This window comes from Oncorhynchus masou, unplaced genomic scaffold (assembly GCF_036934945.1).
Source record: "Oncorhynchus masou masou isolate Uvic2021 unplaced genomic scaffold, UVic_Omas_1.1 unplaced_scaffold_1798, whole genome shotgun sequence".
Lineage (NCBI taxonomy): Eukaryota > Metazoa > Chordata > Actinopteri > Salmoniformes > Salmonidae > Oncorhynchus > Oncorhynchus masou.
Genome location: NW_027008183.1, coordinates 46,472 through 59,196, shown reverse-complemented (window position 1 = coordinate 59,196; position 12,725 = coordinate 46,472). Strand labels below are relative to the sequence as shown.

The 12,725-nt window shown below is 52.1% G+C and overlaps 1 pseudogene; it reads left to right on the top strand.

Moving 5' to 3' along the window:
* The first annotated feature begins 10,522 nt into the window (after positions 1–10,522).
* LOC135532272 (elongation factor-like GTPase 1) overlaps positions 10,523–12,725 on the top strand; it is a 27,039-nt pseudogene continuing 24,836 nt past the window's right edge.

Below are 12,725 nucleotides of genomic sequence, written 5' to 3'. Positions count from 1 at the left end.
CCGTGAGACAGACTCATGGGCGGGGGTCCATCCATATATTATTTATCAAGTTGCTGAGTGCTGCCAGAAGCAAAAGCTCATGGGTAATGGTTGAAATGCACACTTTTTGAAACATTAGTCAGGTGTCAGGTGTGATTTAGATGTGTGTGTGTGTGTGTGTGTGTGTGTGTGTGTGTGTGTGTGTGTGTGTGTGTGTGTGTGTGTGTGTGTGTGTGTGTGTGTGTGTGTGTGTGTGTGTGTGTGTGTGTGTGCGTGTGTGCGTGCGTCCGTCCGTCCATGTCCTCGTGTATGCGTTTGTCTGGTGCCAGAATCTACTGTATAAAAATCCCCTTCTGTTAAACTAATAACGTTACATAAAGTTGGAGGAGATTGAAAACAGATTTCAGGGAGCTGCAGTTGGCCAGCAGTGTAATCGGTGGGGATGTATTTTTAATGAGTCCACTGACACACACAGAGAGAGAGAGAGAGAGTCCCAGACCTAAAGGGGACCTGTCTAGGCAAACTAGCCCAGAAACACAGCCTGAACTAGGGCAGCAGCCAGACCAACACCCCTCCCTACATGGTTCTGTCTGGATCTCCTGCCTCTGCTGTCTTACTGTACCTTCCGCTGTTTGGCCTTACTAGCAAAGGAACTAGCCTAACAATAGCCAGGACAAAGGAGTTAGCTAAAGAAGTGGAAAGAGACTGGCAACCAGGCTACAGAGGAAGCAGTGATTGTTTGTTGTGTACTTTACATTGGCAGTGAAATGTATCCCAGTGTTGTGCTAGTCTTGTTTCAGGTTGTTTATCTACTATTGTTTGTATATGAGTATGGGGGACTATCTAGCTTTGTGTGTGTGTTTGTGTGTTTGTGTGTGTGTGAGTGAGAGAACGTACATTGTTTTGTTTTCTTTAGTCTGTGTGTGTGCATGCCTGTGTGTACTATATATGTTTGTGTGTGTGTGTCTGGGTGCTGTCTCTCTCTGTACGTTTATGTCTGGGGTGATGCAGCCTTGTGGGTCATGTCGGGTCAATGGTTGTCTATGAGCTTCTGTCAGCTCACAGGTTCTCAGAAGCATCTTGACGACCCACGGAGCCTGTCCTGTGCCACACTCTGCTAGCTACAGTATATGTGAGTTTACTACCATTTCTTTAGAATAACTGCTAACCTCCTTCAGGTATACATTAGGCTTAAAACAGAGAGACAACAGTCTGAGGCAGACAGACAAGCACAGTTACACAAGGACAATCCCCCTAAAACAGAGAGAACGCAACTCAGCAGAGGAAAAGGTCAATTGAAACGTACAGCTACATATAATAACTAATACACACACACACACGCACACACACACACACAAACTGTTTTTACAGTATCCCCCAGCATCAAGAAGTGACAAAGAGATACTCATTTTGATAATTGTGAGGTAGACATAATTATGGATGTTGTGCACACTTTATCTCACGCTGTAATAACCTGCTCCTTCACCCTCTCTGACTTCAAAAGGGAAGCTCATCTGCAAACTGGAGCTCGGAAATTCATTGCCTTGGTTTCCTCCAAGCTGAGCTGGGCCACATCTAGCATTACCTCATCCATCTAACACCCCCTCCCTCACCCACCCCTCGTTTACTGAAGTCACACACTCCATGAGGGTGGGAGGGAGAGAGGACAGTGGAGGCCTAAACGAGGGAGGGAGCTAGATGGAGGCAGGGGGAGATGGATGGAGAGGAGAGAGAGACGAGGGGTGACAGCCCCCATGAAACGGCTGACTTGGCAGGAGGATCAGTTGAGCAGCAGATGCTGCTTGCACACACATACACAGACACACACACACACACACACGTACACACACAGACATGTACACACAGACACGTGCACACACATACGACACGCACACACAAGCTTTTTTTGTCTGTTACTGTTCCAGCCCTGGGGGAGCTAAACCCTGACTTTTACCTCGGCTCAACAGGCTGGGGTTTCTGTTACTCTGCATATGGTTCAGTCTGGGGCTGCCTGTCTGCCGCGTCTCTCACTCTCTCTGCTCCACTCTCTCTGTATCTCTTTCTCTGTCCCGCTCTCTCTATCTAGCTCTCTCTCGCCTGTCTCCTGTCCTCTCTGTCTCCCCTCATCCCTCCCTCCTACTGTCCATTTCCTCTCTCCCTGTCTGTCCATCTTCTTCCTCGTTCCTTTGCTTCTTCCATCTCTCCCTTTGTCTCTCCCTGTCTCCTTTCTTCCTGTGTTAATGCATTACAGACGTCAGTGGCAGTGTGCTGAGACAATGGCAGGCTAATGGGTTTCACAGAGTGGCTGTGCTTTACTTTTGTTTTCTCTTCAGGTTTTCCAGATAAAGGCCAGGGTGAAGACTCCCTGTAGACTCACATACACAGAGACCTAAACACACACACACACACACACACACACACACACACACACACACACACACACACACACACACACACACACACACACACACACACACACACACACACACACACACACACACACACACACACACACACACAGAGAGAGCAGTCATGTGTAGAGGACAGGCATTATGTCATGGCTTGGGGTGCTTTGTCAATGTACTTCATATTGTCTGTTACATGGACCTAGCTCTGTTCCATCACTGCTCAGTCAGAGGAGTGTGCTGTGGGTGTCTCTCTCTGTTTCTCTCTGTTCCCTCACTGTCAGAGGAGTGTACTGTGGGTGTCACACTGCCCAGTCAGAGGAGTGTGCTGTGGGTGTCTCTCTCTCTGTTTCTCTCTGTTTCTCTCTGTTCCCTCACTGTGTGCTGTGGGTGTCTCTCTCTCTGTTTCTCTCTGTTTCTGTCAGAGGAGTGTGCTGTCTGTTTCTCTCTGTTCCCTCACTGTCAGAGGAGTGTGCTGTGGGTGTCTCTCACTGCCCAGTCAGAGGAGTGTGCTGTGAGTGTCTCTCTCTCTGTTTCTCTCTTCCCACACTGCCCAGTCAGAGGAGTGTGCTGTGGGTGTCTCTCTCTCTGTTTCTCTCTGTTCCCTCACTGTCAGAGGAGTGTGCTGTGAGTGTCTCTCTCTCTGTGTTCTCTCTGTTCCCTCACTGTTTGCTCTCTCTCTGTTCCCTCACTGTCAGAGGAGTGTGCTGTGGGTGTCTCTCTCTCTGTTTCTCTCTGTTCCCTCACTGCTCAGTCAGAGTGTGCTGTGGGTGTCTCTCAGTTTCTCTCTGTGCTGTGGTGCTGTGGGTGTCTCTCTCTGTTTCTCTCTGTTTCTCTCTGTTCCCTCACTGCCCAGTCAGAGGAGTGTGCTGTTTCTCTCTGTTCCCTCACTGCTCAGTCAGTCTGTGGGTGTCTCTCTCTGTTTCTCTCTGTTCCCTCACTGTCAGAGGAGGTGCGTGCTGTTTCTCTCTGTTCCCTCACTGGCCAGTCAGAGGAGTGTGCTGTGGGTGTCTCTCTGTTTCTCTCTGTTTACACTGTCCTGCTGTGGGTGTCTGTTTCTCTCTGTTCCCACACTGTCAGAGGAGTGTGCTGTGGGTGTCTCTCTGTCTGTTTCTCTGTTCCCTCACTGTTGTGCTGTGGGTGTCCTCTCTCTGTTTCTCTCTGTTCCCACACTGTCAGAGGAGTGTGCTGTGGGTGTCTCTCTGTTTCTCTCTGTTCCCTCACTGGCTAGTCAGAGGAGCGTGCTGTGAGTGTCTCTCTCTGTTTCTCTCTCTTCCCTCACTGGCCAGTCAGAGGAGTGTGCTGTGGGTGTCTCTCTGGTTTCTCTCTGTTCTGTCAGAGGAGCGTGTTGTGCCCTCACTGCTCAGTCAGTCAGGGAGCGTGCTGTGGGTGTCTCTCTCTCTGTGGGCCAGTCAGAGGAGTGTGTGTGGGTGTCTCTCTCTGTTTCTCTCTGTTCCCTCACTGGCCAGTCAGAGGAGTGTGCTGTGGTGTCTCTCTCTGTTTCTCTCTGTTCCCTCACTGGCCAGTCAGAGGAGCGTGCTGTGGGTGTCTTCTGCTTTCTCTGTTTTCTCTGTCTCTCTCTGTTTCTCTCTGTTCCCTCACTGTCAGAGGAGTGTGCTGTGGGTGTCTCTCTCTGTTTCTCTCTGTTCCCTCACTGGCAGTCAGAGGAGCTGCTGTGGGTGTCTCTCTCTGTTTCTCTCTGTTCCCTCACTGGCCAGTCAGAGGAGTGTGCTGTGGGTGTCTCTCTCTGTTTCTCTCTGTTCCCTCACTGCTGTCAGGTGTCTCTCTCTCTGTTTCTCTCTGTTCCCTCACTGTCAGAGGAGAGAGAGCGTGCTGTGGGTGTCTCTCTCTCTGTTTCTCTCTGTTCCCTCACTTCTCTCTGTTCCCTCAGTCAGAGGAGTGTGCTGTGGGTGTCTCTCTCTCTGTTTCTCTCTGTTCCCTCACTGTCAGAGGAGTGTGCTGTGGGTGTCTCTCTCTCTGTTTCTCTCTGTTCCCTCACTGTCAGAGGAGTGTGCTGTGGGTCTCTCTGTTTCTCTCTGTTCCCTCACTGGCTCAGTCAGGGAGCGTGCTGTAGGTGTCTCTCTCTGTTTCTCTCTGTTCCCTCACTGGCCAGTCAGAGGAGTGTGTGTGGGTGTCTCTCTCTGTTTCTCTCTGTTCCCTCACTGGCCAGTCAGAGGAGTGTGCTGTGTTTCTCTCTGTTCCCTCACTGTCAGAGGAGCGTGTCTGTCTCTCTCTGTTTCTCTCTGTTCCCAGTCACTGTCTCTGTTCCTCAGGCCAGTCAGAGGAGTGTGTAGTGTCTCTCTCTCTGTTTCTCTCTGTTCCCTCACTGCTCCAGTCAGAGGAATGGTGGGTGTCTCTCTCTCTGTTTCTCTCTGTTCCCTCACTGGCCAGTCAGAGGAGCGTGCTGTCGGTGTCTCTCTCTGTTTCTCTCTGTTCCCTCACTGTCTCTCTCTCTGTTCTCACTGTCAGAGGAGTGTGCTGTGGGTTCCTCACTGTTCCCTCACTGGAGTGTGCTGTGGGTGTCTCTCTCTCTGTTTCTCTCTGTTCCCTCACTGCCCAGTCAGAGGAGCGTGCTGTGGGTGTCTCTCTCTGTTTCTCTCTGTTCCCTCACTGGCCAGTCAGAGGAGCGTGCTGTGGGTGTCTCTCTCTGTTTCTCTCTGTTCCCTCACTGTCAGAGGAGCGTTCTCTCTCTCTGTTTCTCTCTGTTCCCTCACTGGCCAGTCAGAGGAGCGTGCGTCTGTTCTCTCTGTTTCTCTCTGTTCCCTCAGTCAGAGGAGCGTGCTGTGGGTGTCTCTCTCTGTTTCTCTCTGTTCCCTCACTGGCCAGTCAGAGAGTGTGCTGTGGTGTCTCTCTCTCTGTTTCTCTCTGTTCCCTCACTGTCAGAGGAGCGTGTGTGTCTCTCTCTGTGTTCCTCTCTCTGTTTCTCTCTGTTCCCTCACTGGCCAGTGGGAGTGTGCTGTGGGTGTCTGAGGAGGAGCGTGCAGAGGAGCGTGTGGGTGTCTCTCTGTTTCTCTCTGTTTCTCTCTTTCTCTCTGTTGCTGTGGGTGTCCTCTCACTGTTTCTCCTGTCAGAGGAGTGTGCTGTGGGTGTCTCTCTCTCTGTTTCTCTCTGTTCCCTCACTGTGTGCTGTGGGTGTCTCTCTCTCTGTTTCTCTCTGTTCCCTCACTGTCAGAGGAGTGTGCTGTGGGTGTCTCTCTCTGTTTCTCTGTTCCCTTCCCTCACTGCCCAGTCAGAGGAGCTGTGCTCTCTCTCTGTTTCTCTCTGTTCCCACACTGTCCAGAGGAGTGTCTGTAGGTGTCTCTCTCTCTGTTTCTCTCTGTTCCCTCACTGTCAGAGGAGTGTGCTGTGGGTGTCTCTCCTCTCTGTTTCTCTCTGTTCTCTGTCTCTGTAGGTGTCTCTCTCTCCTGTTTCTCTCTCTGTTCCCTCACTGCCCAGTCAGAGGAGCGTGCTGTGGGTGTTTCTCTCTCTCTCAGAGGAGCATGCTTTCTCTCTGTTCCCTGTTCACACTGCCCAGTCAGAGGAGTGTGCTGTAGGTGTGCTGTTCCCTCACTGGGTGTCTCTCTCTCTGTTTCTCTCTGTTCCCTCACTGTCAGAGGAGTGTGCACTCTCTCTCTGTTTCTCTCTGTTCTACACTGTCAGAGGAGTGTGCTGTGGGTGTCTCTCTGTTTCTCTCTGTTCCCTCACTGTTCAGAGGAGCGTCTCTGTTCCCTGTTCCCTCACTGGCAGAGGAGTGTGCTGTGGGTGTCTCTCTCTCTGTCACTGTCAGAGGAGTGTGCTGTGGGTGTCTCTCTCTCTGTTTCTCTCTGTTCCCTCACTGGCCAGTCAGAGGAGTGTGCTGTAGGTGTCTCTCTCTGTTTCTCTCTGTTCCCTCACTGTCAGAGGACTGTCAGTGCTGTGGGTGTGCTCTCTCTCTCTGTTTCTCTCTGTTCCCTCACTGTCAGTCAGAGGAGCATGCTGTGGGTGTCTCTCTCTCTGTTTCACTGGCCAGTCAGAGGAGTGTGCTGTGGGTGTCTCTCTGTTTCTCTCTGTTCCCTCACTGGCATCTGCTGTGGGTGTCTCTCTGTTTCTCTCTGTTCCCTCACTGTCAGAGGAGCGTGCTGTGGGTGTCTCTCTCTCTGTTTCTCTCTGTTCCCTCACTGTTCCCTCACTGGCTCAGTCAGAGGAGTCAGTGTGCTGTGGTGTCTCTCTCTCTGTTTCTCTCTGTTCCCTCACTGGCCAGTCAGAGGAGCGTGCTGTGTTCCCTCACTGTCTCTCTCTCTGTTTCTCTCTGTTCCCTCACTGGCTGTCAGAGGAGTGTGCTGTGGGTGTCTCTCTCTGTTTCTCTCTGTTCCTCACTGTCAGAGGAGTGTGCTGTGGGTGTCTCTCTCTGTTTCTCTCTGTTCCCTCACTGTCAGAGTCAGAGTGTGCTGTGGGTGTCTCTCTCTGTTTCTCTCTGTTCCCTCACTGTCAGAGGACTGTGAGGAGCTGCTGTGGTGTCTCTCTCTGTTTCTCTCTGTTCCCTCACTGTCAGAGGAGTGTGCTGTAGGTGTCTCTCTCTCTGTTTCTCTCTGTTCCCTCACTGTCAGAGGAGTGTGCTGTGGGTGTCTCTCTCTCTGTTTCTCTCTGTTCCCCTCACTGTCAGAGGAGTGTGCTGTAGGTGTCTCTCTCTCTGTTTCTCTCTGTTCCCACACTGGATGTGCTGTGGGTGTCTCTCTCTGTTTCTCTCTGTTCCCTCACTGGCCAGTCAGAGGAGCGTGCTGTTGTCTCTCTGTTCCCTCACTGTCAGAGGAGTGTGCTGTGGTGTCTCTCTCTCTGTTTCTCTCTGTTCCCTCACTGCTCAGTCAGAGGAGTGTGCTGTGGGTGTCTCTCTCTCTGTTTCTCTCTGTTCCCACACTGTCAGAGGAGTGTGCTGTGGGTGTCACTGTCAGAGGAGCGTGCTGTGGGTGTCTCTCTCTCTCTGTTTCTCTCTGTTCCCACTGCTCAGTGCTGTGGGTGTCTCTCTGTTTCTCTCTGTTCCCAGTCAGAGGAGTGTGCTGTGGGTGTCTCTCTCTGTTTCTCTCTGTTCCCTCACTGTCAGTGTGCTGTGGGTGTCTCTCTCTCTGTTTCTCTCTGTTCCCTCACTGCCCAGTCAGAGGAGCGTGCTGTGGGTGTCTCTCTCTCTGTTTCTCTCTGTTCCTCACTGTCAGAGGAGTGTGCTGTGAGTGTCTCTCTCTGTTTCTCTCTGTTCCCTCACTGCAGAGGAGTGTGCTGTGGGTGTCTCTCTCTCTGTTTCTCTCTGTTCTACACTGTCAGAGGAGCGTGCTGTGGGTGTCTCTCTCTCTGTTTCTCTCTGTTCCCTCACTGTCAGAGGAGCCTGTGGGTGTCTCTCTCTGTTTCTCTCTGTTCCCTCAGGCCAGGAGGAGTGTGCTGTGGTTTCTCTCTGTTCCCTCACTGTGTGCTGTGGGGTGTCTCTCTGTTTCTCTCTGTTCCCTGACTGGTCAGTCAGAGGAGCGTCAGAGGAGCGTGCTGTGGGTGTCTCTCTCTGTTTCTCTCTGTTCCCACACTGTCAGAGGAGTGTGCTGTTTCTCTCTGGGTGTCTCTCTCTCTGTTTCTCTCTGTTCCCACACTGTCAGTCAGGAGCGTGCTGTGGGTGTCTCTCTCTCTGTTTCTCTCTGTTCCCACACTGCCCAGTCAGAGGAGTGTGCTGTGGGTGTCTCTCTCTCTGTTTCTCTCTGTTCCCACACTGTCAGCTAGTCAGAGGAGCGTGCTGTGGGTGTCTCTCTCTCTGTTTCTCTCTGTTCCCACACTGCCCAGTCAGAGGAGCATGCTGTGGGTGTCTCTCTCTGTTTCTCTCTGTTCCCACACTGTCAGAGGAGTGTGCTGTGGGTGTCTCTCTCTCTGTTTCTCTCTGTTCCCTCACTGTCAGAGGAGTGTGCTGTAGGTGTCTCTCACACTGCCCAGTCAGAGGAGTGTGCTGTGGGTTTCTCTCTGTTCCCTCACTGCTCAGTCAGAGGAGCATGCTGTTGTCTCTCTGTTTCTCTGTTCCCACACTGCCCAGTCAGAGGAGTGTGCTGTGGGTGTCTCTCTCTCTGTTTCTCTGTTCCCTCACTGTCAGAGGAGTGTGCTGTGGGTGTCTCTCTCTCTGTTTCTCTCTGTTCCTCACTGTCAGAGGAGTGTGCTGTGGGTGTCTCTCTCTCTGTTTCTCTCTGTTCCCTCACTGTCAGAGGAGTGTGCTGTGGGTGTCTGTTTCTCTCTGTTCCTCACTGTCAGAGGAGTGTGTGCTGTAGGTGTCTCTCTCTGTTTCTCTCTGTTCCCTCACTGTCAGAGGAGTGTGCTGTGGGTGTCTCTCTCTCTGTTTCTCTCTGTTCCCTCACTGTCAGAGGAGTGTGCTGTGGGTGTCTCTCTCTCTGTTTCTCTCTGTTCCCTCACTGTCAGAGGAGTCTGTGGGTGTCTCTCTCTCTGTTTCTCTCTGTTCCTCACTGTCAGAGGAGTGTGCTGTAGGTGTCAGTCAGAGGAGCGTGCTGTGAGTGTTGTGAGTCAGCAGCCAGTGTGCCAGTGAGTGCCAGCAGCCGTGTGTGTGCCCACCAGAACACGTGGTTCACGCCTCCCCTCTAATACCACTCTCTCTCTTTCTCTCTACCCACCACTCCCTGTGTCTGCCCGCTCTAGGGGTGACTTCCCTGGAGGCTCCAACACAGCCGTTAGACAGAAAAACACCTGGCCTCGGAACAGGGAACAGGCAAACACACTGGCTGCTTTACCTTAACAAGCTCTTGAATTTCACTTATGTTGTATAGACTTGTCTGTATGTGATGTGGGAGAATGGGCAGGGTTCCATTGGCTCCACAAAAGATCTGAACAAGGAGGCTGAGCAGACCCGTCTCAAATGACATAGTCGACATAGAACTAAGTCACAACTAATAGGCATGATGAGAAAACATATTACATCGCACTAGCAAACTGTGTCAAAACATAGACATTAATGCATCCATCATTCTGTGTAGAATCTGTATGACATTACTATGTTTCCAGGTGTTTTCTAATGATAAAGTATGAGTCCGATTGTAATCATTCAATAGGCTTCTCCCTCTGGGGTTACCTTGTAGCTGGTGCCAGAGAACTGAGTGTGGGTCCACTGCCCTGCATGTTAGTGTGGGCCTACTGCCCTGCATGTTAGTGTGGGTCCACTGCCCTGCATGTTAGTGTGGGTCCACTGCCCTGCATGATAGTGTGGGTCCACTGCCCTGCATGTTAGTGTGGGTCCACTGCCCTGCATGTTAGTGTGGGTCCACTGCCCTGCATGTTAGTGTGGGTCTACTGGGTTAGTGTGGGCCACTGCCCTGAATGTTAGTGTGGGTCCACTGCCCTGCATGTTAGTGTGGGCCTACTGCCCTGAATGTTAGTGTGGGCCTACTGCCCTGCATGATAGTGTGGGTCTACTGCCCTGCATGTTAGTGTGGGTCCACTGCCCTGCATGTTAGTGTGGGTCCACTGCCCTGCATGGTGTGGGCCTACTGCCCTGCATGTTAGTGTGGGCCTACTGCCCTGCATGTTAGTGTGGGTCCACTGCCCTGCATGTTAGTGTGGGCCTACTGCCCTGCATGTTAGTGTGGGCCTACTGCCCTGCATGTTAGTGTGGGCCCACTGCCTACTGCCCTGTGTTAGTGTGGGTCTACTGCCCTGCATGTTAGTGTGGGTCCACTGCCCTGCATGATAGTGTGGGTCCACTGCCCTGCATGTTAGTGTGGGTCCACTGCCCTGAATGTTAGTGTGGGTCCACTGCCCTGCATGATAGTGTGGGTCCACTGCCCTGCATGTTAGTGTGGGTCTAGCCCTGCATGTTGGTGTGGGTCCACTGCCCTGCATGATAGTGTGGGTCCACTGCCCTGCATGTTAGTGTGGGTCCACTGCCCTGCATGTTAGTGTGGGTGTGGGTCCATTGACCTGCATGTTGGCGTGGGCCCACTGCCCTGCATGTTAGTGTGGGTGTGGGTCCACTGCCCTGAAAGTTAGTGTGGGTGTGGGTCCACTGCCCTGCATGTTGGCGTGGGCCCACTGCCCTGCGTGTTAGTGTGGGTGTGGGTCCACTGCGCTGCATGTTGGCGTGGGCCCACTGCCCTGCGTGTTAGTGTGGGTGTGGGTCCACTGCCCTGCATGTTAGTGTGGGTCCACTGCCCTGCATGTTGGAGTGGGTGTCGGTCCACTGCCTGCATGTTAGTGTGGGTCCACTGCCCTCGATGTTAGTGGGGGTGTCGGTCCACTGCCTGCATGTTAGTGTGGGTGTCGGTCCACTGCCTGCATGTTAGTGTGGGTCCACTGCCCTGGGTCCACTGCCCTGCATGTTAGTGTGGGTCCACTGCCCTGCATGTTAGTGTGGGTCCACTGCCCTGCATGTTAGTGTGGGTCCACTGCCCTGCATGTTAGTGTGGGTCCACTGCCCTGAATGTTAATGTGGGTCCACTGCCCTGAATGTTATTGGGTGGGGTCCACTGCCCTGCATGTTAGTGTGGGTCCACTGCCCTGCATGTTAGTGTGGGTGTGGGTCCACTGCCCTGCATGTTAGTGTCGGTCCACTGCCCTGCATGTTAGTGTGGGTCCACTGCCCTGAATGTTAGTGCATGTTAGTGTGGGTCCACTGCCCTGCATGTTAGTGTGGGTCCACTGCCCTGAATGTTAGTGTGGGTCCACTGCCCTGAATGTTAGTGTGGGCGAACGTCCACTGCCCTGAATGTTAGTGTGGGTCCACTGCCCTGCATGTTAGTGTGGGTCCACTGCCCTGAATGTTAATGTGGGTCCACTGCCCTGAATGTTATTGTGGGCCCACTGCCATGCATGTTAGTGTGGGTCCACTGCCCTGCATGTTAGTGTGGGTGTCGGTCCACTGCCCTGCATGTTAGTGTGGGTCCACTGCCCTGCATGTTAGTGTGGGTCCACTGCCCTACATGTTAGTGTGGGTCCACTGCCATGCATGTTAGTGTGGGTCCACTGCCCTGCATGTTAGTGTGGGTGTCGGTCCACTGCCCTGCATGTTAGTGTGGGTCCACTGCCCTGCATGTTAGTGTTGGCCCACTGCCCTGCATGTTGGTGTGGGTCCACTGCCCTGCATGATAGTGTGAGTGTGGGTCCACTGCCCTGCATGTTAGTGTGGGTCCACTGCCCTGCATGTTAGTGTGGGTCCACTGCCCTGCATGTTGGTGTGTGTGGGTCCACTGCCCTGCATGTTGGTGTGTGTGTGGTCCACTGCCCTGCATGATGGTGTGTGTGGGTTCCAGTTCCCTGCATGCTGGTGTGTGTGTGGGTCCACTGCCCTGCATGTTAGTGTGTGTGTGGGTCCACTGCCCTGCTTGTTTGTGTGGATGTGTGAACAAGTTGAAGACCTGTAGTTTCCGTATTCTTCAGAAGCATCTCACAGTGAGGAGTGTGTTTGTGTGTGTGTGTCTCCCGGTTCTGTAACAGTCTCATGAGAACACACATACAGTCAGGAAGGGACTGTTCCAGCATCCCTCTCCACCCGGACTGGGACTAAACCCAACCCATACAGGACCTTAGACCAACACACCACACAATGTTACGACTGGAGCAGCGCCAGCCAGGGAATAGCTGGCCTCGCACGCACGCACGCACGCACACGCACGCACACACACACACACACACACACACACACACACACACACACACACACACACACACACACACACACACACACACACACACACACACACACACACACACACACACACACACACACACACACACACACACACACACACACACACACACACACACACACACACAGGGCTGTCTTCCCAGAGTGGCTGACAGAACATGGATCGCATCCCAGTCAAACACTTCGGCCCTAACACTGTATCTCCGCACCTCTGTCTAAAACAGAATGTTTTTCCATTAATTCACAGGAGAAGCCTTGTATTGTGTTTTGGTTTGAATTGAATACTCCCTTTATTCCCCCACATTCTTTCTTGACATAATATCAGATATTTGGACATTTTCATTGGCATACATGCTTTCAGCAGATGATCTTGCCCAGGAGAGCTCAACCTATAAATTACAACATTAGATTAGACTAGAAATAGTACATTTTCTGAAGTAGTCTAAATTATGTTTCCTCGACTCCAGACTTTTCACATTTCTGCAGAATGCCTGGATTTGTTTGAATTTAGCCCACCCCTGTTAAGTTGGCAGTTTGAGTGATTGACAGCAAGGAATGTTCCACACGATTTCACAACAGAAAAGGCCACTGTTTGTGGGATTGTAAAACAGTCCTATACATAGAGCTAACAGTAGCTAGCAACATCACAACATATTGGTATCACACTGTGATTCTGACCTGAGATAGAGCTTCTAGACTGCTTATTCAGAACTCAG